Source organism: Neovison vison, chromosome 11, assembly GCF_020171115.1.
Source record: "Neovison vison isolate M4711 chromosome 11, ASM_NN_V1, whole genome shotgun sequence".
Classification (NCBI taxonomy): Eukaryota; Metazoa; Chordata; class Mammalia; order Carnivora; family Mustelidae; genus Neogale; species Neogale vison.
Window position 1 is genome coordinate 19,364,524 of NC_058101.1, and position 12,194 is coordinate 19,376,717.

Genomic DNA, 12,194 nt, shown 5'->3' on the forward strand with positions numbered 1-12,194 from the left:
ATTTATTCTTTAAATGAATAATGGAAATTTCTAGTAGTCAGACATTGAGAACTTGACAGGTGTTTGAGAGAGAAGCTGGAACTCTTATTTCTAATAAAATACAGAGAAATTATGAAAGTCACATATTTTCTTGCTGATTTTATTTTTCCGTTTTCTTTCCTTGTTGGACCAACACTGTGTACATTGGTTTTAATTAAGCTTCATTTAATTATTCTAAATATTCTAGGTTTTATAGGTTTTATAGGCATCACAATTCCCTTTTCAGGTCACCTCTGACTTCTGTTGAAAGTTATGCTACTACATAAAAAACTACCAGTGTGCTCACTTTCTCACATTTATTTCTCATCTGAAATCTCTAAATATTTTCCATAAATTGTGAGAATGAACATACAACAGATAATATGTGACAATTAAATTAGGACCTATAATCTCTGTAGTAACCAGCCCAGGAAACCAAATCATAACCTCTGAAACAGCACAGAATAGGCAAGATTTTGTGATTGACAGCTCCCCCAGTTTTTTGTGTCTCAGGTTCAACCAGAGAAAGTATGCTCCCCAAACAAATCATATAAGAACACAGAATGCCCCACTTCTAGGTATCCCTCATCAGGTTGCCCCTGCCAACAACTTCCATTCACAACACAGCTTCAGCCTTTCCCTTTTTTCTTTTCTTTTCTCTCTTTCTTTCTTTTTTTTTTTTTTTTTCATTATGCAGCTTTTCTACTCCCCTCCCTGACTGAAATCTCTGTCAAAGGTAAGTGATAGTGGCTAACTCCTTTGGATAGCAAGCTCTGAAAAATGAGCCTCTACTTGTTTTCATTTGAATGGTGCTCATTTATTTCTACTTGCTTCCACTTCTTTTCCTGAGACTGATTTCATTTCCTTTCACTAGTCTTCATAATTTCCTTATGATACTCAGGGAAGTGATATTGTCTTTCTTCAGTAATAGGTATTTTTTTTCCTTAATTGAACTATAATGGACATATACCAGTTCCAGGGAATACCATGTTGACTTCACATTTGTATATATTATAAAATGATCACTACAATAAGTCTAATTCACATCTGTCATAATATGTAGTTACAATTTTTTTTGTGATAATAACTTTTAATATTTACTTCCTTAGCAATTTTTCATATACAATATAGTATTATTAACAATAGTTATCATGCTGTACATTACATTCCAGGACTTATCTATTTTATAACTGGAAGTTTGTATCTTTTGACCCACTTCACCCATTGGGCCCTAACCTCTGGCAATAACCTATTTTCTGTGTCTACGAGCTTTTTGTTGTCATTGTTCTTAGAATCCACATGTAAGTGTTATATAGTACTGGCTTTTGTCTTTCTGAATTATTTCACTTAAGATAATATCCTTAACATACATCCATGTTGTACAAATAGCAAGATTTCATTCTTTCTTATAGCTGAATAATATTCCTGTGTGTGTGTGTGTGTGTGGTGTGTAAAACAGATTTCCTTTCTTTCTTTCTTTTTTTTTTTTTTGAAAGATTTTATTTATTTATTTGACAGGCAGAGATCACAAGTAGGCAGAGAGGCAGGCAGAGAGAGGAAGGGGGGAGTAGGGTCCCTGCTGACCAGAGAGCCTGATGTGGGGCTTGATCCCAGGACACTGGGATCATGACTTGAGAGGAGGGTGGAGGCTTTAACCCAGCTTTAACCCACTGAGCCACCCAGGTGCCCCCAAAACAGGTTTTCTACAACCATTCATCCATCAATGGATACTTAGGTTATTTTCATAGCTTGGCTAATATAAATGATGCTGCATTGAACATGGTAATGCATGCATCTCTTTGAGTTAGTACTTTTGTTTTCTTTGGATATACACCCCGTAGTGGGACTTCTGAATAATATGGTAGTTATATTTTTAATTTTTTGAGGAACTGCTGTGTTGTTTTCTGCAGTGGATACACCAATTTATCTTCCCTCTCACAATACATGGGAGGTCAGTTTTCTCTATATTCTCATCAACACTTGTTATTTCCTGTGTTTTTGGTAATAGCCATACTAACAGGTGTGAGGTGATCTCTCATTGTGGTTTTGATTTATATTTCCTGATGATTAGTGATATTGAACACCTTTTCATATACCTGTTGGTCTTTAGTATATCATTGCAAAAGTTTTTATTCAGATTCCCTGCCCATTTTTTTAATTGGGTTATTTGTTATTGATTGTTAGTGTTTTTATATGTTTTGGGTTTTAACCCCTTATCAGCTATATGATTTACAAGTATTTTCTCCCATTCAGTAGGCTGCCTTTTCATTTTGCTGATGGATTCCTTTGCTGTGCAGAGAAGCCTTTTAGTCTGACGTAGTCCCACTTATTTATTTTTACTTTTGTTGCCTTCAATTTTGGTATTGAATTAAAAAATTCATTGCCAAGACCTATGTCAAGGAGCTTACTGCTTATGTTTTCTTCTATGAGTTCTATGGTTTAACATCTTATGTTCCAATCTTCAATCCATTTTTGAGTTAATTTTTGTGTATGGAATAAGAAAGTGGTCCAGTTTCATAGCTTTGCATGTGGCTATCCGGTTTTCCCAACACTATTCATTGAAGAAACTGTCCTTTCCCACTGTATACTCTTGTCTCCTTTGTCGTAAATTAATTGATCCTATATGTATGGGTTTATTTCTGAGCTCTGTACTCTGTTCCATTGGTCTATGTATCTGTTTTTATGCCAATACCATGTTTTTATTACTATAGCTTTGTAATATAGTTTGAAATAGGGAGTATGATGCTTTGTTTTGCTTTCTCAAGACTGCTGTGGGCATTTGGGGTCAGTAGTAGGTATTTTTTTTTTTTTAGTAGGATGATATTATATCAGGTAGGGACGACGAGCACAGGTAAAAATATGGCCTGAGGTAGATAAATTTGTTTTTAAGACTCTTAGACATTATAAAATTATTTGCTCTTACCTGAATTCTAACATACGGTCTCTAATTTTTTTTTAAAGATTTTATTTATTTATTTGAGAGAGAGACAGTGAGAGAGAGCATGAGAGGTGAGAAGGTCAGAGGGAGAAGCAGACTCCCCATGGAGCTGGGAGCCTGATGCAGGACTCGATCCCGGGACTCTGGGACCGTGACCTGAGTTGAAGGCAGTTGCTTAACCAACTGAGCCACCCAGGAGCCCAGGTCTCTAATTTTTAATCAATGGTAAAACCTTTTCCTACCTTTTCTTCGAACCAAAATAGGTTTCCAGAACTTTTGGGGGATAGTAGAAATAGTACAGGATTATATATCAAAGATCCTGGAAAAAAAATGGAGTTTTTCCATTTAAAAATCTATTTAACCTCATGCAATTTATTTAACTGCTCTGAGTTTCAGTATTTTAATCTGCTAATGAGACTAATATTGCTTTCTTCTTGAGATCAAATATAAAAAGCAATGCATAGAAGTGTTTTGTAAAGAATTAAGCGACTCACATGTATCTCCCCTTTTTTTATTTAAAAAATCGTTGTAAAACACAAAATTTACCATCTTAACATTATTTAAATATACAGTTCAGTAGTGTCAAGTACATTCACACTGTTTTGCAGGTAATCTCCAAAATTCTTATTATCTGCAAAACTAAGCTGTGTATTTATTAAGTAACAAATCTTTCACTTCCTATATTTGCATATTAACGCATGATTTGTCCTTAAGGTCAAAGGCTGCTGTTTTGACTGTAGAGTCAAAATTTACTCTGTAGGAAGATTTTGGTGGACATGGACTAACTTTATACTGGTCCTATACTGGCTTTATTTGTCATTTATTCATTTTGACTATTATTGTCTCACATCTATTCTTGCCCTATTCCACTAAAACCAAAATGACATTTCCAAAACTAAATGAGATCATGTATCTCTCATGAAGTCTTTAGGTGGCTTCCTGATATTGTGAGGATAATACCAAAATCGGTAACATAGGCATACCGTATTTTATTGTGTTTTATATTGTTGTGCTTTGCAAATATTGTGTTTTTTTAGAAAATTGAAGTTATTGGCAACCCTGCATTAAGCAAGTCTGTTAGCACCATTTTTTTCCAAGAGCATTTGGTCTTGATTTTTCTGTGTCACATTTTGGTAATTCTCACAATATTTTAAAATTTTTTTCCCTATAGTCATTTTTGCTCATATACAGGGAACATCATTTCTTTTTCTTTATAGGGAGATAGACAATATTTCAAAATATTTCAGTATTATTTTTATGGTGATCTGTATCAGTGATCTTAGATGTTACTACTTTAATTGCTTTGGGGTACCATGAACTGCACTCACAAAAAAACAATAAATGTAATAAATAGGGTGTGTTCTGATTGCTCTACGAATTGGCCATTCCCACATCTCTCTCCTTCTCACACCTTCCTATTCCCTGAGGCACAAGAATATTAAAATGAGACTAATTAACAACCCTACAGTGAATACCTAAGTATTCAGGTGAAAAGAAAAGTTACATGTCTTTCACTATAAATCAAAAGGTAGAGATGATTGGGTCGCCTGGGTGGTTCAGTGGGTTAAGCCTCTGCCTTCTGCTCAGGTCATGATCCCAGAAGCCTGGGATCAAGCCCAGCAACCGCCTCTCTGCTCAGCGGGGAGCCTGCTTCCCCCTCTCTCTCTGCCTGCCTCTCTGCCTACTTGTGATCTCTCTGTCTACTTGTGATCTCTCCGTCAAATAAATAAATAAAATCTTAAAAAAAATAGGTAGAGATGATTAAACTTAGCAAGGAAGGCATGTTGAAAGCCAAGATAATGCTGAAAGCCTAGTCTTGTTCAGATACCAAGTTGTGAATGCAAAGGGAAAATTCCTGAAGAAAAGGAAAAGTACTACTCCAGTGAAAGTGATAAGAAAGTGAAGCAGCCTTATTTTTGATATGGAAAAAGCTTTAGTGGTCTGGACAGAAAATCAAATGAGCTACAACAGTCCCTCAAACCAAAGTCTAATCCAGAGGAAGGCTCTAGCTTTTCTCAATCATATGAAGGCTCAGAGAGGTGAGGAAACTGCAGAAGAAAATTTTGAAGCTAGGAGAGGTTGGTCCATGAGGTTTAAGAAAAGAAGCTATCTCCATAACAGAAGAGTACAAGATGAAGCAGCAAAGCACTGATATAGAAGTTATAGCAAGTTCTCCAGAAGAACTAGCTAAGATAATTCATAATGGTGGCTGCACTAAACAGATTTTTGATGTAGATAAAACATCCCTATATTGGAAGATGATGCTGTGTAGGGCTTCAGTGTCTATAGAAACATCAATACCTGTTTTCAGGGCTTCAATGGACTCTCAAGACTTCAAGGCTGACTCTTCTTTGGGGCTAATATGGCTAGTGAACTTTAGTTAGAGTCAGTGCTCATTCATCATTCCAAAAATCCTGGGGCCTTTAAGAATTATGCTAAACTTACTCTATTGGTGGTCTATACATAGAGCAACAAAGCCTGAATGATACCATATATCTTTACAGCATGGTTTACTGAATATATTAAAGCCACTGTTGACACCTACTTGCTCAGGAAAAAACAAAAAACAAAACAAAACAAAAAACAACAAAACCGAAAAATTTGTCAAAATATTACTATTTGTTGGTAATGCGCCTAGTCACCCAAGAATTCTGATGGAGATGTACAATGAGATTAATGTTTTATACCTATTTACACAACATCCATTCTGAAGCCAGTAGATCAAGGAGTCATTTTGACTTTTAAGTCTTACAATTTAAGAAATACATTTCATAAAGTTGTAGCTCTAGATAGCGTTTCCTCTTGTGGATCTGGGCAAAGTAAATTGAAACCTTCAGGGAAGGATCCACCATTATAGACGCCATTAAGGACATTCTTAATTCATGGGAAGAGGTTAAAATATAAAAAATAACAGGAGTTTGCAAGAAGCTGATTCCAACCCTCATAGATGACTTTGAGAGGTTAGAAATTTCAAAGACAAAGAACTGGATATGTGGTGGAAATAGAAAAAGATCTAGATTTAGAAGTGAAGCCTGAAGCTGTGACTGACTCGTTGCAATCTCATGACAGAACTCAAATGGTGAAGAGTTGGTTCTTAAGAATGGGCAGAGGAAGATTCCAAAGTAGAAGGAATCTACTCCTGGTGAAGATGTTGTGAAGATTATTGAAATGACAACAAAGGATTTATGTATTCCATAAACTTAGTTGATAAAGTAGTGGCAGGATTTGAGAGGATTGACTACAATTTTTAAACTTCTACTCTGAGTAAAACAACATCATACTACATCATACTATCATTTGTTAAAGAAAGAGTAAATCAGTGTGGCAATCCTCACTGTTGTCTTATTTTAAGAAATTGCCATAGTCACCCCAACCAATAGCAATTACTACTTTGATCACTCTCAGCAGCCATCAACATCAAAGCAGGGTCCTCCACCAGCAAAGATTACAACTTGCTGTAAGTTCTTATGATGTTTAGCATTTCTTAGCAATAAAGAATCTTTAAATTAAGGTGTGTACATTGTGTTTTAGACATAATGCTGTTGTTGCATACTAAATAGGCTGCAGTATAGACTAAATATAGCTTCTATATTATTTCTTGGGGAACCAAGAAATTATTTTGACTCATTTTATTGTGGTATTTGCTTTAATGCAGTGGTCTGGGACGAAATTCTGATAATCTCTGGGGTATACTTGTATGCCCTGTTAGATCTTGCAAGCTCCTTTTCCAGTTTATTTCTTCGGTTTCATATTATAATAATCTCTGTTATATACTGGGTCAGCCTCATAAGCTTTTATTTTTTATTTTTTATTTTTTTTTTAAAGATTTTATTTATTTATTAGACAGAGAGAGAAATCACAAGCAGGCAGAGAGGCAGGCAGAGAGAGAGAAGGGGGAAGCAGGCTCCCTGCTGAGCAGAGAGCCCGATGCGGGACTCAATCCCAGGACTCTGAGATCATGACCTGGGCCGAAGGCAGCGGCTTAACCCACTGAGCCACCCAGGCGCCCCTCATAAGCTTTTAGTTCCTAGAGGAGAGGTCTTGCTTTCTTCAGACATCCTTCTTTTGCACATATATATGCTGTGAAGGCTTTTGCCAATCCCTTTCACTTAGGGCCATTTCCAGAGAGCCTTAGAGAGGGGTTAGAGCATTTCATGAGGTCACCTTGAGATTATTTTGTAACAATAAAACTCCACTGTTCCATAGTCCATTACCAGTTAGGTCCAAAAAAACTAATAAAACTTCTGTGGAATGAGGTGTTAATGGAGGATAGAGAGACAATACAACAAATTACCAAGTTTGTAGGTACCAAATGACAAGAATGAAAATAACACCCAAAATACAAAATAACTTTATATTTTAACATAGACTAATAACTCAAACTCTCTTAGAACTGGAGGTAGTTGCAAGTCAGTATTATTGTTCTAAAATACTTGTGATATAGGTGACCAGCTGAGGAAGACTTTCATTGTACAATAGAACAATGAACAATTGTTTTTTAACTGTCTCTCTTGTTTACCGACTTGACATTTTCATGTTAATAAGTATTTCGGAAGCCAAGCTTTTAAAATGGTAGATAATACATTTATTTTTCCATTCCTTTTTCTAAATGTAGAAGACAGCCAATCAAAACAAAACAAACAATACTAACATATTTCATAAAGTATAACACACAACAGACCAAAATAGAGGTTTGCTATTATACCAGCCCATGACATGGAAGGCTTACGTTCCTGTGCAGAGTAAAGAGAAAGTGGTTTGACACATTAATACGAAGAAAATGGTAAATTATTTCTTTATACTCTGGAAAGCCAGCTGTGCTGTGACTTAGCAACAATTTTAAAATAGAATGGAATGTGTGAAAATCTGGTCATTGTTGTCAACTATTTTCATGTTCTTTACTTTGATTTTCTTATATAAGAGGTAGTCACTCCAAAGAAATTATGTGCTGCTTGTCAGAACAATTTAAAGTCATAGGGTTAGAGATAGACAGAGAAAAAGAGTCAGAAATATTTTCTTCAGGCAACTAGCTGTAACTTTTTGATTTATATTAGCAGACTTGGTTGCCAGTTACCATGGTAGTTAAACCACACTTGAAATTTTGACATATTCCTGGAAAATGAAAACAGATTCGCGAAACATTAAAAAGATGAAACTGGTAGACTTTTAAGGACTTTAAAGCTATAATTTTTGCATTAATCCATAGCAATTAATGATTGACCTTTGAAATGTTAAAGAAAGGAACTAGGGGGTTTCAGTAAGTTATTTCAATCCAAAAATTTAAAAAATGAGAACTACATGGGCAGGAAATGTAATAGTTGTAATTTATTTTGGTCGTTCTAAAGTGATTTTTTTTTTAATGTAAAGCATATACTTTTAAAGAATAGCTCATTTTTTGTGATTTCCCACAGACTGTCAAGAGGCTAGTAATTTTAAGTCTTCTGACCTAAAAATCTAGCAGTAAAGATTTTGGTTTTGACACAATAGCTGGTTCAATGGCCAGGTCCATGCTATTCATTACAGTGAACAAACCCCTCCCTGAAGCTCCAACCTGTCTTGCCAGACTTTGTACCTCACCCTTTATACCTCAGAAACAACACAGTGCTGATCATTTTATGTTCGTATCTTGTGTTTCTTGAATAACAATTTCTGTTTATCATCTCACCTGTGTTTGGGTTTCCCCATCATTGAAAATGAGATTAAAACAGTATCAGCAGTGGAAAAACATTTAAAATACAAAAACAGTTTTATTACTCCTTACAATATCAAGAATGTGGAGTAAAATCAAAACAAAATTAAACAAACAATTCATTCTTTGTGTGATGCCCAGAAACTAAATTTCTCTAAAATCTTTCCTAATTTTTATAATGGGCATAATGTCACTGAATTTGATGGGCTATTTTAAGATTGAGATAAATTATGTAAATCAAGTCTATTGTTCAAGATATTATAAAATTTGTAGTTTTTTAAAACTTCAAGTATCATAGTTTTTTTGAACCCTGTATCATATCTAGTAGCAAAGCAAATTGATTCTAATTTCAAAAATATATCTTTGAAATTATTATTTCTCAATACCTTCCCCAATATTACTCTAGGCAAATGAATAACAAAATGAAAGTGACTCCTAACTATATGCTTTGTATTCACTCTTGCCCTCTACACCACTCTTAATAATCATTCTTAAAAAAATAAAGATTATTTACATTATTCCACTTTCTAAAGACCTGCAACGATTTCTTTCCACCTTTAAAATAAAAAGCAGTCTATAGGGTAGCTGGGTGGCTCAGATCATGATCTCAGGGTCATGGGACTGAGACACATGTCAGTCCCTCTGCTTGGTAGGGTGTCTGCTTTTCCCTTTCACTCTCCCTCTGTGTTCTCTCTCTCAAATAAATAAATAAATCTTAAAAACAAAAAACTACGTCTACATTATTCCTTTCCAGGTGATATTACTAGGTCCCGAGCTTACTAGCTAATCTCAAAACCAAACCAAACCAACCAAACAAATAAAAACCCAACCTTCAAACCAAAATAAAAAAACAAAAAACAAAAAATAACTAAACAACAGAAAGAATACCAACTCTATTTCATTATCTCTAAATGAAATATTCATTGCAGGAATATTCTATGCAGATATTCCAGTGGCTTATTTCCTCATTTCAATGAGGTCTTTACACAAATATTACCTCCTCCTCAAGAGCTTTTTGATTATCCAAACTAAGATTGTATGCCCTCTCACTTTTTAATTTTATTTCCATTGTTTATTTTTCTATATGAAACTTTATGCTACTTCCCATTATATTCTCTATCTATGGATCTATTTATTTTTAGTTTTCTTCTCCACCTCCAGAATCTAAGCTCTAAAAGGTCATGAAGCTTGTTTTGTTTTCTAATAATCCCTAGCATCTTGTATATAGTAAGTACTCAATAAATACTTAGTGAATTAGTGGAAAAACAGAAGAATTAATGAATAGAATATAACTAAGAGGCAGCTATTAGTTTAACAAAAAAAAATCATACACATTACCTCATATACACTTCCAAGTAATACTGTGAGGTGGACATTTAATAGATTTTAGGTCTTATTTATTTCTTTATTTAAGAGATTTTATTTATTTATATGAAGAGAGAGAGCAAGAGTGAGCACAAGAGGGGAGCAACAGGCAGTGGGAGAAGCAGTCTTCCCACTAAGCAAAGAGCCCCATATGGGACTCAGTCCCAGGATCCTGGGATCATGACTTGAGCTGAAGCCAGATGCTTAATCCAGACATCCCAGTTTTAGTTTTTGAAGATTTATTGATTTTTTAGAGACAAAGCATGAGTGGGGGAAGGGCAGGGAGAGAGGGAGAGAACCCTCAAGCAGACTCTTTGCTGAGTGCAGAGCCCTTGTGGGGCTTAATCCCAGGACCCCAAAATCGTGACCTGAGCTGAAATTGAGAATCAGATGCTGAACCAACTGAGCCACCCATGTACTCTTGTTTTAAGTTTAAAAAAAAAAAAGAAAAAAAAAGAAAACTGAGACCAACAAAGCTTAAATATCTTGTATTGTATGCTCAATATCTTGTATCAAGTGGCTTTTCCAAATCTAGCTCTTTTGTCTTTCAGCGATCCTTTTTTATTCTCAGAAATACCACTTTCCTTTCGAGAATAAAGATGGAGCATGAGCTAATTAGTAATTTTTAGATCAATTTCACATTAGATAATCTGGGGAACTTGAAAACTACTGAGGGTCAGACACCATTTCAGGACAACTGACTCAGGATATCTCAGAGTAGGGCCTGGAAATTTAATTGATTCTGATTTTGATATCCTGTTTATTAAATCTAAGGTTCAATTTTAATGTCAAATCAAGATGGTAGTGTTTATTTTCTCCTTTTCTTTCTCCTTTGTCTTCATATCACTTAAAAACGATAAAATATTGTTTTTATGAGAACACAGTATCTGTTAGGGCAAATATTAAGTGAATTTGTGAAAGTAAAATCTGAGACAAAAAAATATAGTTTGTATATCATATTGACAAAGGTAAAAATAATGAAGATTTCCAGGATTGGCAAAACAAGATGAATGCAAAGTAACACCTCCATGTGATACTCCTATATGTACTCCTAAAAGATGAGTGAAAGGCCAATTTGAAACCTATCTATTAAAAACCTTAAAATGTATATACCCTATCTCCCCAAATTTTCTTCTTTCCATTTTTAAAAATTTATTTTTTATGAAAAATATGGAACAGTTCATGAGTGTGTCAACGTTGTGCAGCAGTCATACCTCCATATCTCCATATCCTTCCAATTTTAGTATATGTGCTGTCAAAGTCAGCACCCTCAATTTTATTTCTCAAAATTAATCTTCTAGAAGTGTTCACACAAATCTACAAAATATACATATAATATTTATTTCAGCATTTTTGTAATAAGCAAAATCAATATAAACAAACATGGATAGGGAATAAAAGACATCTTTCTTTCACCTTTAACACACATACTCACAAAACACTAGGTATTGTGAACATTAGGTATAAAACAAATACTATTTTGAAGGGAAGTTCTAATATTGCAGTTATGATTATCCACCTTCAGAAGGAAGTGACATCAGAGCAGAGCTCTGTCCTGTACTGGTGTGCCGTGTTTTTGTTTTGTGTTTTAATTAAAATATGTGTGACATATAACATTGTATAAATTTATGATGTGTGACATAATGATTTGATACATTTGTATACTATAATATGATTGTTAATGCAGTGACAATTAGTATTTCTATCACTTCATGATTACTTCTTTTTTTTTTTTTTTTTTTAAGATTTTATTTATTTATTTGAGAGAGAGACAGTGAGAGAGAGCATGAGCGAGGAGAAGGTCAGAGAGCGAAGCAGACTCCCCATGGAGCTGGGAGCCTGATGTGGGACTCGATCCCGGGACTCCAGGATCACGCCCTGAGCCGAAGGCAGTCGTCCAACCAACTGTGCCACCCAGGCGTCCCACTTCATGATTACTTCTTTCCAGTCATTGGAAAAATTGGGACTTAGTCTCTTAGCAAGTCTAATGATTATAATACAAAATTGTAGCATGTATTCACTACTGTGCATTAGATCTGTAGGATCTCTTTACTACACATTGCAAGTTTGTATCCTTAAAACATTTCTCCAATTTTGTCACACAACCAGTCCCTGTTAACCACCATTTTATTCTCTGTTCTTACAAGTTTGGCTTTTTTAGATCCCATGTTTAAGTGATATCAG